General features: G+C 46.5%; 1 protein-coding gene across 4 annotated transcripts in view; it reads left to right on the forward strand.

Moving 5' to 3' along the window:
- Positions 1-6987: 6987 nt before the first annotated feature.
- The window catches only part of SFXN1 (sideroflexin 1), a 51096-nt gene continuing 45411 nt past the window's right edge, over positions 6988-12672 (forward strand). For 2 of the 4 annotated variants that reach the window (XM_044925482.2, XM_025296395.3), the window contains exon 1: positions 6992-7508. The gene's annotated coding sequence lies outside the window, so the exon portion shown is untranslated. Of the gene's footprint in view, positions 7509-12672 lie in introns of all 4 variants that reach the window. The other 2 variants (XM_044925481.2, XM_006047241.4) reach the window with 2 other exon arrangements.

Below are 12672 nucleotides of genomic sequence, written 5' to 3' on the forward strand. Positions count from 1 at the left end.
GATTTCATATCTTGGAAAAATCGCTCTAGAGGCAGAAATTAGGTGAAAACACATGCCCCAAACATTGCAAACTAAATGCAAAACAGAACAATCCCCCCTGCTCTTTTATCCACGAAAAGATTATACTTGAGTACCGCAGCTGCTTTAGTCATAATAACCAAAAACTGGAAACACTGTAAACGTTCATCATTTGGAAATGGACACAAAATATGTGGTCTATTCCTATGGAGCAGAATTCAACACAACTAGAGAAGACAGAGTACAACTACATCCAACCACACAGATACATCTCAAAACAGTCTAAGTGAAAGAAACTAGACACACACTCAAAAAAGCACATATTGTATGACGTCATTTAGATAAAGTTCCAAAACAGATAAAACTAATTAAAAGTTAGCGCTAGACATCATCGAAGATAGTTGATTAAAGTCAAGATAGTGTTTGTGCATGCTCGTGTAGCCGCTCAGTTGTGTCTGACTCTCTGCGACCCCATGTACGGTAAACTACAAGGTGCCTCTGTCCATGGGATCATCCTGGCAGCCATACTGTACTGGGTTGCCATTTCCTCTTCCAGGGGATCAATCCAGGTATTGAACCCACATCACCTGTATTGCAGGCGGATTCTTTATCACTTAGCCGTCTGGGAAGTCCCAAGATGTTACCCCTGGAGAAATCAAGGAGTATGTTGACTGAGAAACAGCCTGAGGGGACTTTCTGGGCGATTCGATGCATCATCTTTGTTTGAGTGTGAGGCAGAGACCATGCCTCTACAGAGAAGTCTTGATGTTGCACTGGCAGGTGACCTCAGCTCAGCCGATCAGATTGACATGCCCAGTACCATGGAGAATCGTTTCCGGCAGTGGCTGCAATGAGCAATTCCAGGAGCAGGAGTGACTCCTGTGCAAGCTGTAGTGTCCGACATCCAGGGCTGGTGGCTGCAGGGCCCTCACCACCGTGCTGCTGTGCTGTGATTTGAGTGGGGGGATAATTGCAGCAGGCATCATTCAAGGACCTGAGAATACAGTGGTGGGTAGACAGAATCCCTGCCCTTGTGATGGAACGTTCTAGTGGAAGAGACAGAGAAGAAACAGGTCAACAGATAAGTAAACACAGTGGTTTTGGATAGCAACAGTGCAGTAACAGAAATAAAAGAGTGATGAACTCCAGTGGGAGTGGGAGGGTCAAGGAAGGCCTCTCTGAGGACGTGATATTTGACCTGAAAGCATTCCAGGCAGCTGGAACAGCATATGCAAAGGGCCTGAGGTGGGAATAAGTTGGCCTGTTCAGAAGTCAGGAAATTTGGTGATATTAATATGAAATTGCAGCAATGGGATAGGACAGATCATGCAAGTCCGTAGGTCATGATGGAATGTTCGAATTTAATTGTGAGTGTAGCTGGTAGCCACTGAGGATTTTAAAGCAGAGGATGAATTGATCTTATTCACATTTCAAAAGATCAGGGGATGGATCGTTAGAAGCAACAGTGAGGAGAGATATAAAGTCAGGGGAAGGATAATGTGATGGTTAGTTTTATGCAACAGCCAGGCTTGGCTAGAAACCCAGTTATTCAATTAAGCGCTAATCCGGGTGCTGTTGTGAAGGTATTTTGTAGATATGGTTAATATCTGCTACCAGTTGAGTTTGCATAAAGAAGACTGTCCTCCATACTGTGGGTGGGCCTCACCTAAGCAGTTGATGGCCTTAAGAGCAAGGAATGATTTTTCCAGAGACGTTCAGCTACTCAAGACTGAAGTATCAATGGGAGTTTTCAGCCTGCTGGTCTGTCCTCTAAATTTCAGGCTTGCAAGCCCCCACAATCATTGAGAAAATTCCTTACCAAAACTCTCTAGACAGATAGATAGATAGAGGATGGATGGATGGGTAGCTAGCTAACTGTAGAGATAGAAACATACCCTATTGGTTCTATTATCTCAGTGAACCCTGACTAACACCAGTAGTTAACCTCTCAGAGTTTCGCTAAGGACTAAAGAAGATGTTTGTGAAAGTGACTACTATAAGCCCAACTCATAGTGGATAGTCCATGACTGTTATACCCCTATGTCCCTCCTTCTGTTAGGCTCAGGATGAAGACTTTGATTAGGCCAGAAAAGAAAAGAAAATTCTGGAAGAAAACATACTTAAAACTCTCTCAGGGAGAGTGCTGGGGAACAGCAGGGAGTACTTACACGAACTTTTGCATACCTCTACACACTCATGGTTATGTATTTCCTCTTATCATAAATAACTTTACTAAGAGAGTCTGGCCCTGGTGGCTCAGACAGTAAAGCATCTGCCTACAATGCAGGACTACAGGACTGGAAAAGCTCAGTTTTCATTCCAATCCCAAAGAAAGGCAATGTCAAACAACGTTCAAACTACCACACAATTGCACTCATCTCACATGCTAGTAAAGTAATGCTCAAAATTCTCCAAGCCAGGCTTCAGCAATACGTGAACTGTGAACTTCCTGATGTTCAAGCTGGTTTTAGAAAAGGCAGAGGAACCAGAGATCAAATTGCCAACATCTGCTGGATCATGGAAAAAGCAAGAGAGTTCCAGAAAAACATCTATTTCTGCTTTATTGCCTATGCCAAAGCCTTTGACTCTGTGGATCACAATAAAATGTGGACAATTCTGAAAGAGATGGGAATACCAGACCACCTGACCTGCCTCTTAAGAAATCTGTATGCAGGTCAGGAAGCAACAGTTAGAACTGGACATGGAACAACAGACGGGTTCCAAATAGGAAAAGGAGTATGTCAAGGCTGTATATTGTCACCCTGCTTATTTAACTTCTATGCAGAGTACATCATGAGAAACGCTGGACTGGAAGAAACACAAGCTGGAATCAAGATTGTCAGGAGAAATCTCAATAACCTCAGATACGCAGATGACACCACCCTTGTGGCAGAAAGTGAAGAGGAACTAAAAAGCCTCTTGATGAAAGTGAAAAAGTTGGCTTAAAGCTCAACATTCAGAAAACGAAGATCATGGCATCTGGTCCCATCACTTCATGGGAAATAGATGGGGAAACAGTGTCAGACTTTATTTTTTTGGGCTCTAAAATCACCGCAGATGGTGACTGCAGCCATGAAATTAAAAGATGCTTACTCCTTGGAAGGAAAGTTATGTCCAACCTAGATAGCATATTCAAAAGCAGAGACATTACTTTGTCAACAAATGTCCGTCTAGTCAAGGCTATGGTTTTTCCTGTGGTCATGTATGGATGTGAGAGTTGGACTGTGAAGAAGGCTGAGCGCCGAAGAATTGATGGTTTTGAACTGTGGTGTTGGAGAAGAGTCTTGAGAGTCCCTTGGACTGCAAGGAGATCCAACCAGTCCATTCTGAAGGAGATCAGCCCTGAGTGTCCTTTGGAAGGAATGATGCTAAAGCTGAATCTCCAGTAGTTTGGCCACCTCATGCGAAGAGTTGACTCATTGGAAAAGACTCTGATGCTGGGAGGGATTGGGGGCCGGAGGAGAAGGGGATGACAGAGGCTGAGATGGCTGGATGGCATCACTGACTCGATGGACGTGAGTCTGAGTGAACTCCAGGAGTTGGTGATGGACAGGGAGGCCTGGCGTGCTCTGATTCATGGGGTCACAAAGAGTCGGACATGACTGAACAACTGAACTGAAGAGAGTCTGGAACTTAAGGTTTTCATTTAAATATTAAGTCTTACTGAATTCCCTGTTCTACAATGAGGAAACCTTCATCTTGTGATATATTCTGCAAGATCTTTGCTCAGCTCATGGAACTTACACTCTGCTCAGAAATGTCCCCCTAGCTTTGCTGACTTAAGCGTTGTTTTGTTTTTGCCATGCCCTGAACAGTTCAAAGTCCATATTAAAATGTCAGGGTTTTGCAACCTTTGTCAATGCAAGCCCAGCAAGAATCCCCAAGCCCTTGTCAACATCCTTGTCATCAAAGCTGAAAAATACTAGTTTAACTTCTCTGGATGCTGTTTCTGAAAAATGTTTATGTAAAACAATGGTAGGAACACATGTGGACATCTACTTTTTACTCTTTAAACCTTAGCTTATTTCTTCTTCTGTCATCTGCCTTCTTTTCTTTGATTTTTCAAATTTGGTTTTATTCAGCTCAAAGTCACCACTTTTGTGCACCTGCCAGTCAGCAGAGACAGAACTTTAACTCAAAAGAACTTATGACTTAAAAAAAAAAAAAATGTGCTTGTGGGTTGATATATGGACTCCTATCACTAGAAGCCCAGGAAGTAGGTTAAGCTTCACTACTGCGTGAGCCCAGGGCCTGCAGTGATATCATCTGAATCTTTCAGCTTAGTTTCAATTCTGCCAACGGGCAAAAACAGCAGCCCTGACAGCCCCCAATCCATATTCTTCCAGCTTAGCAACCCCAGGAGGGCCAGAGGAGAGAGGTGACTGCTCTTTTCCTCAGTGTCTACATATAAATTCAGGGCAAGATTCTGGTTGACCAAGCTTGTGTTACATACCCATAACAGTGGCAGGTAAGAGAAGATAAATTCCATGATTGATGATCTGACCTGGATCAAATGAAGTAAGTGTTGGAAGCTCCCCAAAAGAAATTGGGATGCTGAGAAGGTAAAATACACCCAAGAAAGAATTTTTGAAAAATAATGTCCCCCAGTTTTCACTTGTCTATATATCATAGCTATTTATAGACACTATGCATCTTCTCCCAATATATATATATCTTCTCCCAGATAAAGAATCTGGGCTGGGTGTGTGACTTACTTTGACCAACAGGATAAAGTAGAAGTGAAAGCAACCTTGAATTGCTGGAAAAATGAGACTTGGAACAGAGCCCATTGAGTCCTCTTGTACTAGTGAGAAAGCCCTGCCAAGACCCACAGTACCACCAATTGAGTAAGTTTTGCAGAGCCCAGCTTTGATTGGCAGAAGTGCCAGCCAACCTACAGATGCAGGAACAAAAATAAATGTTTATGAGTGTATACTCTTGAGGTTTTTGTGGTTCTGTCCCAGCATCAATGTGGCAAAAGATAACAGATAAACTTTGTATCTACCAGACCTCTCTCTTATCCCCATTCTGCCCCAGAGGTAAGCATCCCTCCCATGTGCTCATAGCACTTACTTTCACAGCCCATATTACACTGTGACAGTGTTTATACTGAGTTATAATCATTTATTGAAACTACTTGTTTACATATTTATCTCCTTGACACTAAGTTATTTTAGGGAGGAATTTTAAAAAAAAATCTTTTTGAGCCCAATGCTCAGCACAATATGTAGTAAAGAAAAGAAACTGGTTAAACATTCCTAGGGATTTTGAGTGACCAAATCGCTAGCCAAGTTGAATATCTTTCCTTGGGTATCAGGGTCGTTTGTTTTTCCTTCTCCATGAATGGCATGTTTCATAGTTTTCTGTATGTGTTTCTATTGGATAGCTTCTCTTTCTTCCTCTTAATTTGTAAATCTTTTAAAATGTTGTTTCCATATGTATTCTTTGTCAGATCCATGTATTGAAAACACTTCCTGCCAGGCTGTAAACAAACTCTTTCCCTTTTATTATGGACTACATGAATTGTTTAATGAGGTTTAACTTTTTAATCTTCCCTTTATATTCCATTCATGCATGTATGCTCAGTCACTCAGTCGTGTCTGACCCTTTGAGAACCTATGAACTGTAGCCCGCCAGGCTTCTCTGTCCATGGGATTATCCAGGCAAGCATGCTGGATTGGTTTGCCATTTCCTCCTCCAGGGGATCTTCCAGATCCAGGGATCAAACCCACATCTCCAGCATTGCAGATGGATTCTTTACCACTACACCACCTGAGAAGCCAATAGTCCATCTATTTTGTGTTTATTTAAGCATGCCCCCTTTATTTCCGGGTCATAAAGGTACCCTCCTATATCGTCTTCTAAAATTCTGGGAGTTTTGTTTTTCGTATTTGGGTCTTTAAACTGTGTGGAGCTCACTTTCATAGATGGTTTAAGGTAGGGATTCAATTGCCTCAGCAGCATTTAATGGATATTTAACCTTCCCCTTCACCTGAAAGTGAAAATCGCTCAGTCCTGTCCAACTCTTTGCGACCCCATGGACTATCCGTCCATGGAATGAATTCTCCAGGCCAGAAGACTGGAGTGGGTAGCCTATCCCTTCTCCAGAGGATCTTGCCCACCCAGAAACTGAACCGGGCCCTGCTGCATTGCAGGCGGATTCTTTACCAACTGAGCCACAGGGAAGCCCAGACACTGGCTCGCCTTCACCTGGGATGCAGCTAGCAGCAGGTTTCTCTATGCGCAGGGCTCATGTCTGGTACCTCTATTTGGCCCACTATTTGTTGACGCCTGCGCAAACACACAACCTTCTGTGTTCACAGGACAAGCTACTCCACCTTGCTCTTTTGCTTCAAATTTGCTTTGGCTATTTCTGGCTTTTTATTTTTCCATATTCATTTTTAGTCACCTTGTCAAGTTATACGCCACACCCTGATATGCACCAGGGTAGTCAGAATTTTGTTTGGAAGTGCATTCAATTTTTAGGCTGATTTGGGGGAGAATTTACGACTTTAAAAATGGAATATTCCTATCCGCTAAATAATGTAAATTCACCATTTATTAGATTTCATCTGTCTCCAAAATATACCCAGAATCCAGTAATTCTCACCATAACCAACTTGGTCCAAGCCACGATCATCTCTCCCCTGATTAGCCAAAGTCGCCTGCCTACCGGCCTCTCTGCCTCCACGTCACCTCCTCCACAGCAGCGGGGTGAGTTTTGTGAAGACATAAATCAGGTCATGGCCCTGGCACCATGGCAAATCGCTTTGTCGCCTCCGTGCCAGATTCCACACTTTGGGAAACAGTGGCTTTAATGAATGTGACTGAGACAATGCTGGTAACTGGGAAATGATCAACTAAAGGGGGCGGAGTGGGTAGCCTTTCCCTTCTCCAGGGGATCTTCCCAACCCAGGGACTGAACCCAGGTCTCCCGCATTGCGGGTGGATTCTTTACCCGCTGAGCCACAAAGGAAGCCCAAGAATACTGGAGTGGGTAGCGTATCCCTTCTCCAGAGGATCTTCCGGATCCAAGAATCCAACCGGGGTCTCCTGCATTGCAGGCGGATTCTTTACCAACTAATGAGAAGATGGGTGAGTGAGAAGATGAGCAAGAAGATGCTGGTAACCGGGAAATGATCAAGTAAAGGAAGCGGTCTCCTGGAAACCAAAATGGAAGCGGAGGCACTGGCCTGAGCAGAGCCCCGCACCGCCGCGAGGATGAACTTGGGAGTTCCTGATGGACTCAGAAGCAAACGCGCGGGCACAGCGGTTCCGCTCCCGGATCAGGCGGAGGCTGCGCCCAGAGCGCAGTGACAGCGAGGGTGCGTCCGGGCCTCCTGGCCTCGTGGCTGCGCACGGGAACGCGCTCCGGGAGGCGGCGACGGCGGCGCGCGGGGCCGCCGTGGCGGGAGAAGCGCTTCCGGTGGCGGCGGAGGCGGCGCAGAGCAGGTTCTGAGAGCTGAGCAGGCTGTAGCCAGTGGGTAGCGGTGAGTCGCGGGCCTGGGTGCAGTGGGTGGGAAACGCGCAGGGACCCGGGCGGACGGGTGCGGGCTGGGGCTGGGGCTGGGGCGCGCGCCCGCGGGCGGCTGCTGGGCGACCCCCCTACACCCCGGCTGGGAAATCAAAAACCCCCTCGGCCTGCCCGGGACTCCCCGGGCCAGGGGGTCCCTGCACCTTGGAAACCCCACCTGCCGTCCCGCTGCCTGAGCTCCCCACCTTCTGCAACCTGACCTCCCCCGAGCTCCGCCCGGAGCCCTGCGGTGGAGCGTGTCCCCGGGCACGGAAGGGGGTTCATGCATCCACGCCTGCACGCGCCCTGCCACGCCGTCCTCGGGGCCGCGTGCCGAAACCCGCCGCGGGGAGGGCACCAAGATGGCTGCCGCGGGGACGGGTGCGGGCGAGTGCAGGTGGCCGGGTGGCACCGACCCCCGCGCCCCCAGCTCGTGGCTCCTGGCGCAGAGCGGGCTCCAGCCCTGGAACGAGCCATCTAGTAGGGAAGAGACAGGCAGGTGATGGAAACAGTGGTGGTCCTGCTCAGAGCTTGCATCTCAGTGCTGACCTCCTGAGCTTTCGCACTTGTCACGGGTCTCTAACCTTCCGAGAATGACAGTAGCCACAGTGTCTAAGTGTGTACAGGTGATCCAGGTCCATGCATTTTTACATTACATTCCTGCAGCCCCATGAGGTACTTGGCCTTGCCTTCCTAATCCAGATGAGAAAGGAAACTGCATCTCAGAGAGGTTGTGTATCCTGCCTAAGGTCACACAGTGGGTCCTCTGTAGTCTCAGCTTAAATGTTACTTCCTCAAAGATGCTTTCCAAACTTGGCTGCCTTGTTTGACATTGTCTCCTCCTGCACATATCTTTTGTTACATTACCGCTTTGGTTTTTCCATAAGAGAATCTGTCACCAGTTGAAACAAACTATTGGCTTCCCTGTTTGATTCTCTGCTTGTGGTCAGGACCTCTGTTTTTCTTGCTCATCTGTCTGTCCTCTGCACCAGGTAGACCCTCACTGAATATCTGTTGAGTGCCTGAATGAAAAAGCTTAGCATGGGAAAAAAAGCTTAGCATGGGTGACTTCAGAGCTTGGACACTGAATCACTCCATGAGCCACTGCCTTCTGAACCCCCATGGCATTTTGTTTGTACTTATCTCAAAGTTGTAATCTCTCTTCTGCCTCATTGTCTAGATTTTTTCCTTGCATACCTCTAGCTTTTCTCTTCCTGTGCCCATCCCCAGTTTGTTGAGCTGCTTCTATGTTTCAGGCCTTGTAATAGGTGTGAGATGGATATGCAAGTGAATAAGGAAGCTTTGCCACTCTTGTGGTGCTGAACTTGGACTTGCCATGTAAGACTGACTTGTCATATAAGAGGCATATAAGATGAGAGGGAATCTGGGACAATGAGGCTCCACCAGGAGTTTCTGGGACCTCAAGCAGCTCCTTTCTCCCCTGAGGACTGTGGGTGTCTGGTTTGTAAAAAATGATGGTGTTTGGAGAGGTGGGTATATCAGTTTCTCTCCAGCTCTCATATAATTGTTCTAAGTCTGTATTCAAGGGTTCAGCTGAGTGTGCAAGCATTTAAAGTCCCATGGACTTTCAGGAAAGTGTTGATACCTGAGTTGCGGTTGTCAGAGAAAAAGCTGTAGCTATAATTCAGAATCAGGAAAATATTTAGAACGCTTTTAATAGTCTGTAGAAGTTTTACGAAATCCCATGTGGATGGGTATAGAAGGAAGCCCAGAGGGCAGCTGGAGCATCCGTGACCCTTGGAACAGATGCGTCATACAGCTCCTCAGTTCTCTGATGCCTTGGAATGAAGAATAGCCTCTAACCCATTAAGCAATGCTTAGGTGCATTCGATTGTAGTATGATAGTGAATGGAAGAACCTTTTGTTTGAGGTTAAAGGTAAGCAATCAGCAGGCAGTCATTTTTTAAAGGCTGAAGATGGCCTCGACTTGAGAACTTATTGTCAGAATAGAAATCAAACCTACACTCAGTTAATTATACAAAGTTCAAAGTTATCAAGTTTTTGGTTAACTATTACTTTGTGAAATAGACGATATGTATAATCTGTGACTTGATTCTTTAAAGTAGGTGGTAAAATATGCAACTTGGTATGTCCAAAGTACTAGAGTTTGGGAGCATTTTATTATTTTCACAGGCGGACACTATTGTCTCTAGTATAAGCCAGAATTTTTTTTAAAAAATGGATAAGAACTTCACTCATCATAAGAAATTGATTAAGAAACTCAAAGGTGATCTTGAGGACCATCGAAATGTGAACAATGATTATATTGCCACCTGTGTGTTTGAAAGTTCAGCTAAGAATAGGATCCTCCCTGTGAACTGGGAAGTGGGGGGCAGGAATGCTGGCAGGGAGACAGACAGACGGCAGTCATTCCCCCGTAGCTTCTTGATTCTACACGGGCCCTATGTCTTCATGCAGACGTGTCCCTGAAACAGAGAAAGGTATGCAACAGAAGGTCATGCTGGGATTCGAAAGAATCTGCTTCTCAGCACAGGATTCAACTTTGTGTTCTATAAACTGATATCCCGAGTGGCCACACCCGTAACAAAGGAATGCTGTGTGCTAACAACCATCTCAAAGCCAAATTAGGAAATGTGCTCCTTGAATAAATGTTATTACTGTTGCCACACACATCACTTTTGGCCTCACAAGGGTCCAGAGTGAAAGAAAGTGTTAGTTGCTCAGTCGTGTCCGACTGTTTGCAGCCCCATGGACTGTAGCCCACCAGGCTCCTCTGTCCATGGAATTCTCCAGGCAGGAACACTGGAGCGGGCTGCCATTTTTCTTCCTCCAGGGGGTCTTCCCAGCCCAGTGATCCAGCCTGGGTCTCCTGCATTGCTGGCAGATTCTTTACCATCTGAGCCACCAGGGAAGCCAAGCAGGTGGACATGCCATCTTGGGCATGACACTTGGTTTCGCTGAGTAGCTTTACAAAATAGGGGGAAATTTCTTAAAGAGCTGAAGTGAGAATTTAGCTGTCTAGTACAACTGAGCGACTTCACTTTCACTTTTCACTTTCATGCATTGGAGAAGGAAATGGCAACCCGCTCCAGTATTCTTGCCTGGAGAATCCCAGGGATGGGGGAGCCTGGTGGGCTGCCGTCCATGCGGTCGCTAAGAGTAGGACACGACTGAGCGGCTTCACTTTCCCTTTTCACTTTCATGCATTGGAGAAGGAAATGGCAACCCACTCCAGTGTTCTTGCCTGGAGAATCCCAGGGACGGGGGAGCCTGGTGGGCTGCTGTCTATGGGGTCGCACAGAGTAGGACACGACTGAAGCGACTTAGCAGCAGCAGCAACACGTGGAAAGCCCGCTGTCTGGCACACAGTGGGCTCTCAGCCACGTCCCGCTCCGGGGCCTGGGATAGGTTATGTCGCTTTCTCTGGCCCTAACCAAGTAAACCAAGGGCAACCAGATTCCTTCCCAGCTTTTTCAAATGCAGTTATCTCAACTAACAGTAAGCTTCCAGTTTAATAATTATCATTGTTAATCTTTGGCCAGGGTTAAAGGTCTTTTCCCAAGTCCTTGGGAGAGCACATTTCCTGATAATTTGTTTTCTGTGAAGTAAATTCTTCTTCTTTTTTTTTTTTTTCCACAGTAGTTAAGCGTTTTCTTGGCATGTAACTCGAATTTTGAAATAAAGCTTATCTTAGGAGAAAAGTGTTTTTCTCAGGTGTTTCTGATCATCCTCAGGCAGTTCAGGCAGCCAAGCGCTTGTCCCACCACAGCAGCGGCCACTGTGTTTATGGACAAGACTTCAGCACGTGAGGACAGGAGAGTCCATGCATGGAGAACAGCGTGTCAGTGACGATCCGACATTTGTCTGTCCCTTCGCATTTACTAAGGCTCAATAAAGCCCTCCTGTACACCTCCATTTTATAATCCTTTCAGCTCTATGTTAGCCAACCCTCATCTCCATCTTCAAGATGAGAAAGTTGAGGCTCAGAGAGGCAGAGTGAGTCACCCAGTGACATGCTTAGAACGGAAGTGACAGAATCAAGACTCTAACCCACACTGCAGTGGTTCAAGTCCAGTTCTCATTCTGCGGGTTGGTCGTCAGGATGGATACTCGGAACCAGAACACAGAGTAAGGGTTCTTCCTCACAGGACCCAGCCAGCAACTAGTGTGGATGGCCATGGAGTCATCTAAATATTTATACTTCCCCAGAAAGAGGGTAAAAACCTTCCCTTGATTGGAAGAGCATTTGGTTATTAATGTTTACTCAGAAGTTTTATATTCTTTACCACATAGTGTTTCCCAAACTTATCTAGTCATAGGGTGATGGTGGTTTAGTCACTAAGTTATGTCTGACTCTTTGCGACCCCATGGACTGTGGCCCACCAGACTCCTCTGTCCATGAGATTTCCCAGGAAAGAATACTGGAATGGGTTGCCATTTCCCCCGCCAGGGGATCTTCCCAACCCAGGATCGAACTGGCATCTCCTACAAGTCATTCATATCGAAGTCATCAGTAAGGTTGATAAGTTAGTTGAAGACTTCAGCGGAGGTGGGTGATGTCCATCCGAAACAAGCTCTGTATGGGAAGGGTGTCTGTACGTACGTTTGGGGAAATTTAGGCTGTAGTCATTAGAATGTGTTTGCTTTTCAGTCTATTCACTGTGTATCGGGTCTTTCCAAATCCAAGGCCAAGCCAGCGTGGGGTGCAGGAGAGGACATGCTGACAGACGGGGACAGTGATAGTTAAGTTGCTCAGTCGTGTCCAACTCTTTGCGACCCCATGGACTAACCTATCAGGCTCCTCCGACCATGAGGTTTCGCAGGCAAGAATGCTGAAGTGGGTTGCCATTTCCTTCTCCAGGGAGTCCATACTGAATGTACAAATTAATTTTGTTCTGGGCTTCCCTCGTAGCTTAGTCCATAAAGAATCTGCCTGCAATGCAGGAGACCCTGGTTCGATCCCTGAGTTGGGAAGATCTCCTGGAGGAGGGCACGGCAACCCACTCCAGTGTTCTTGCCTGGAGAATCCCAGGGACAGAGGAGCCTGGCAGGCTACAGTCCAGGGGGTCGCAAGAGTCAGACACGACTGCGCAACTAAACCAGCACCACTGTGGCTTCATCACCGGGCTTCCCAGGTGGCACCAGTGGTAAAGAACCCA

Source organism: Bubalus bubalis, chromosome 11, assembly GCF_019923935.1.
Source record: "Bubalus bubalis isolate 160015118507 breed Murrah chromosome 11, NDDB_SH_1, whole genome shotgun sequence".
Taxonomy (NCBI): Eukaryota; Metazoa; Chordata; class Mammalia; order Artiodactyla; family Bovidae; genus Bubalus; species Bubalus bubalis.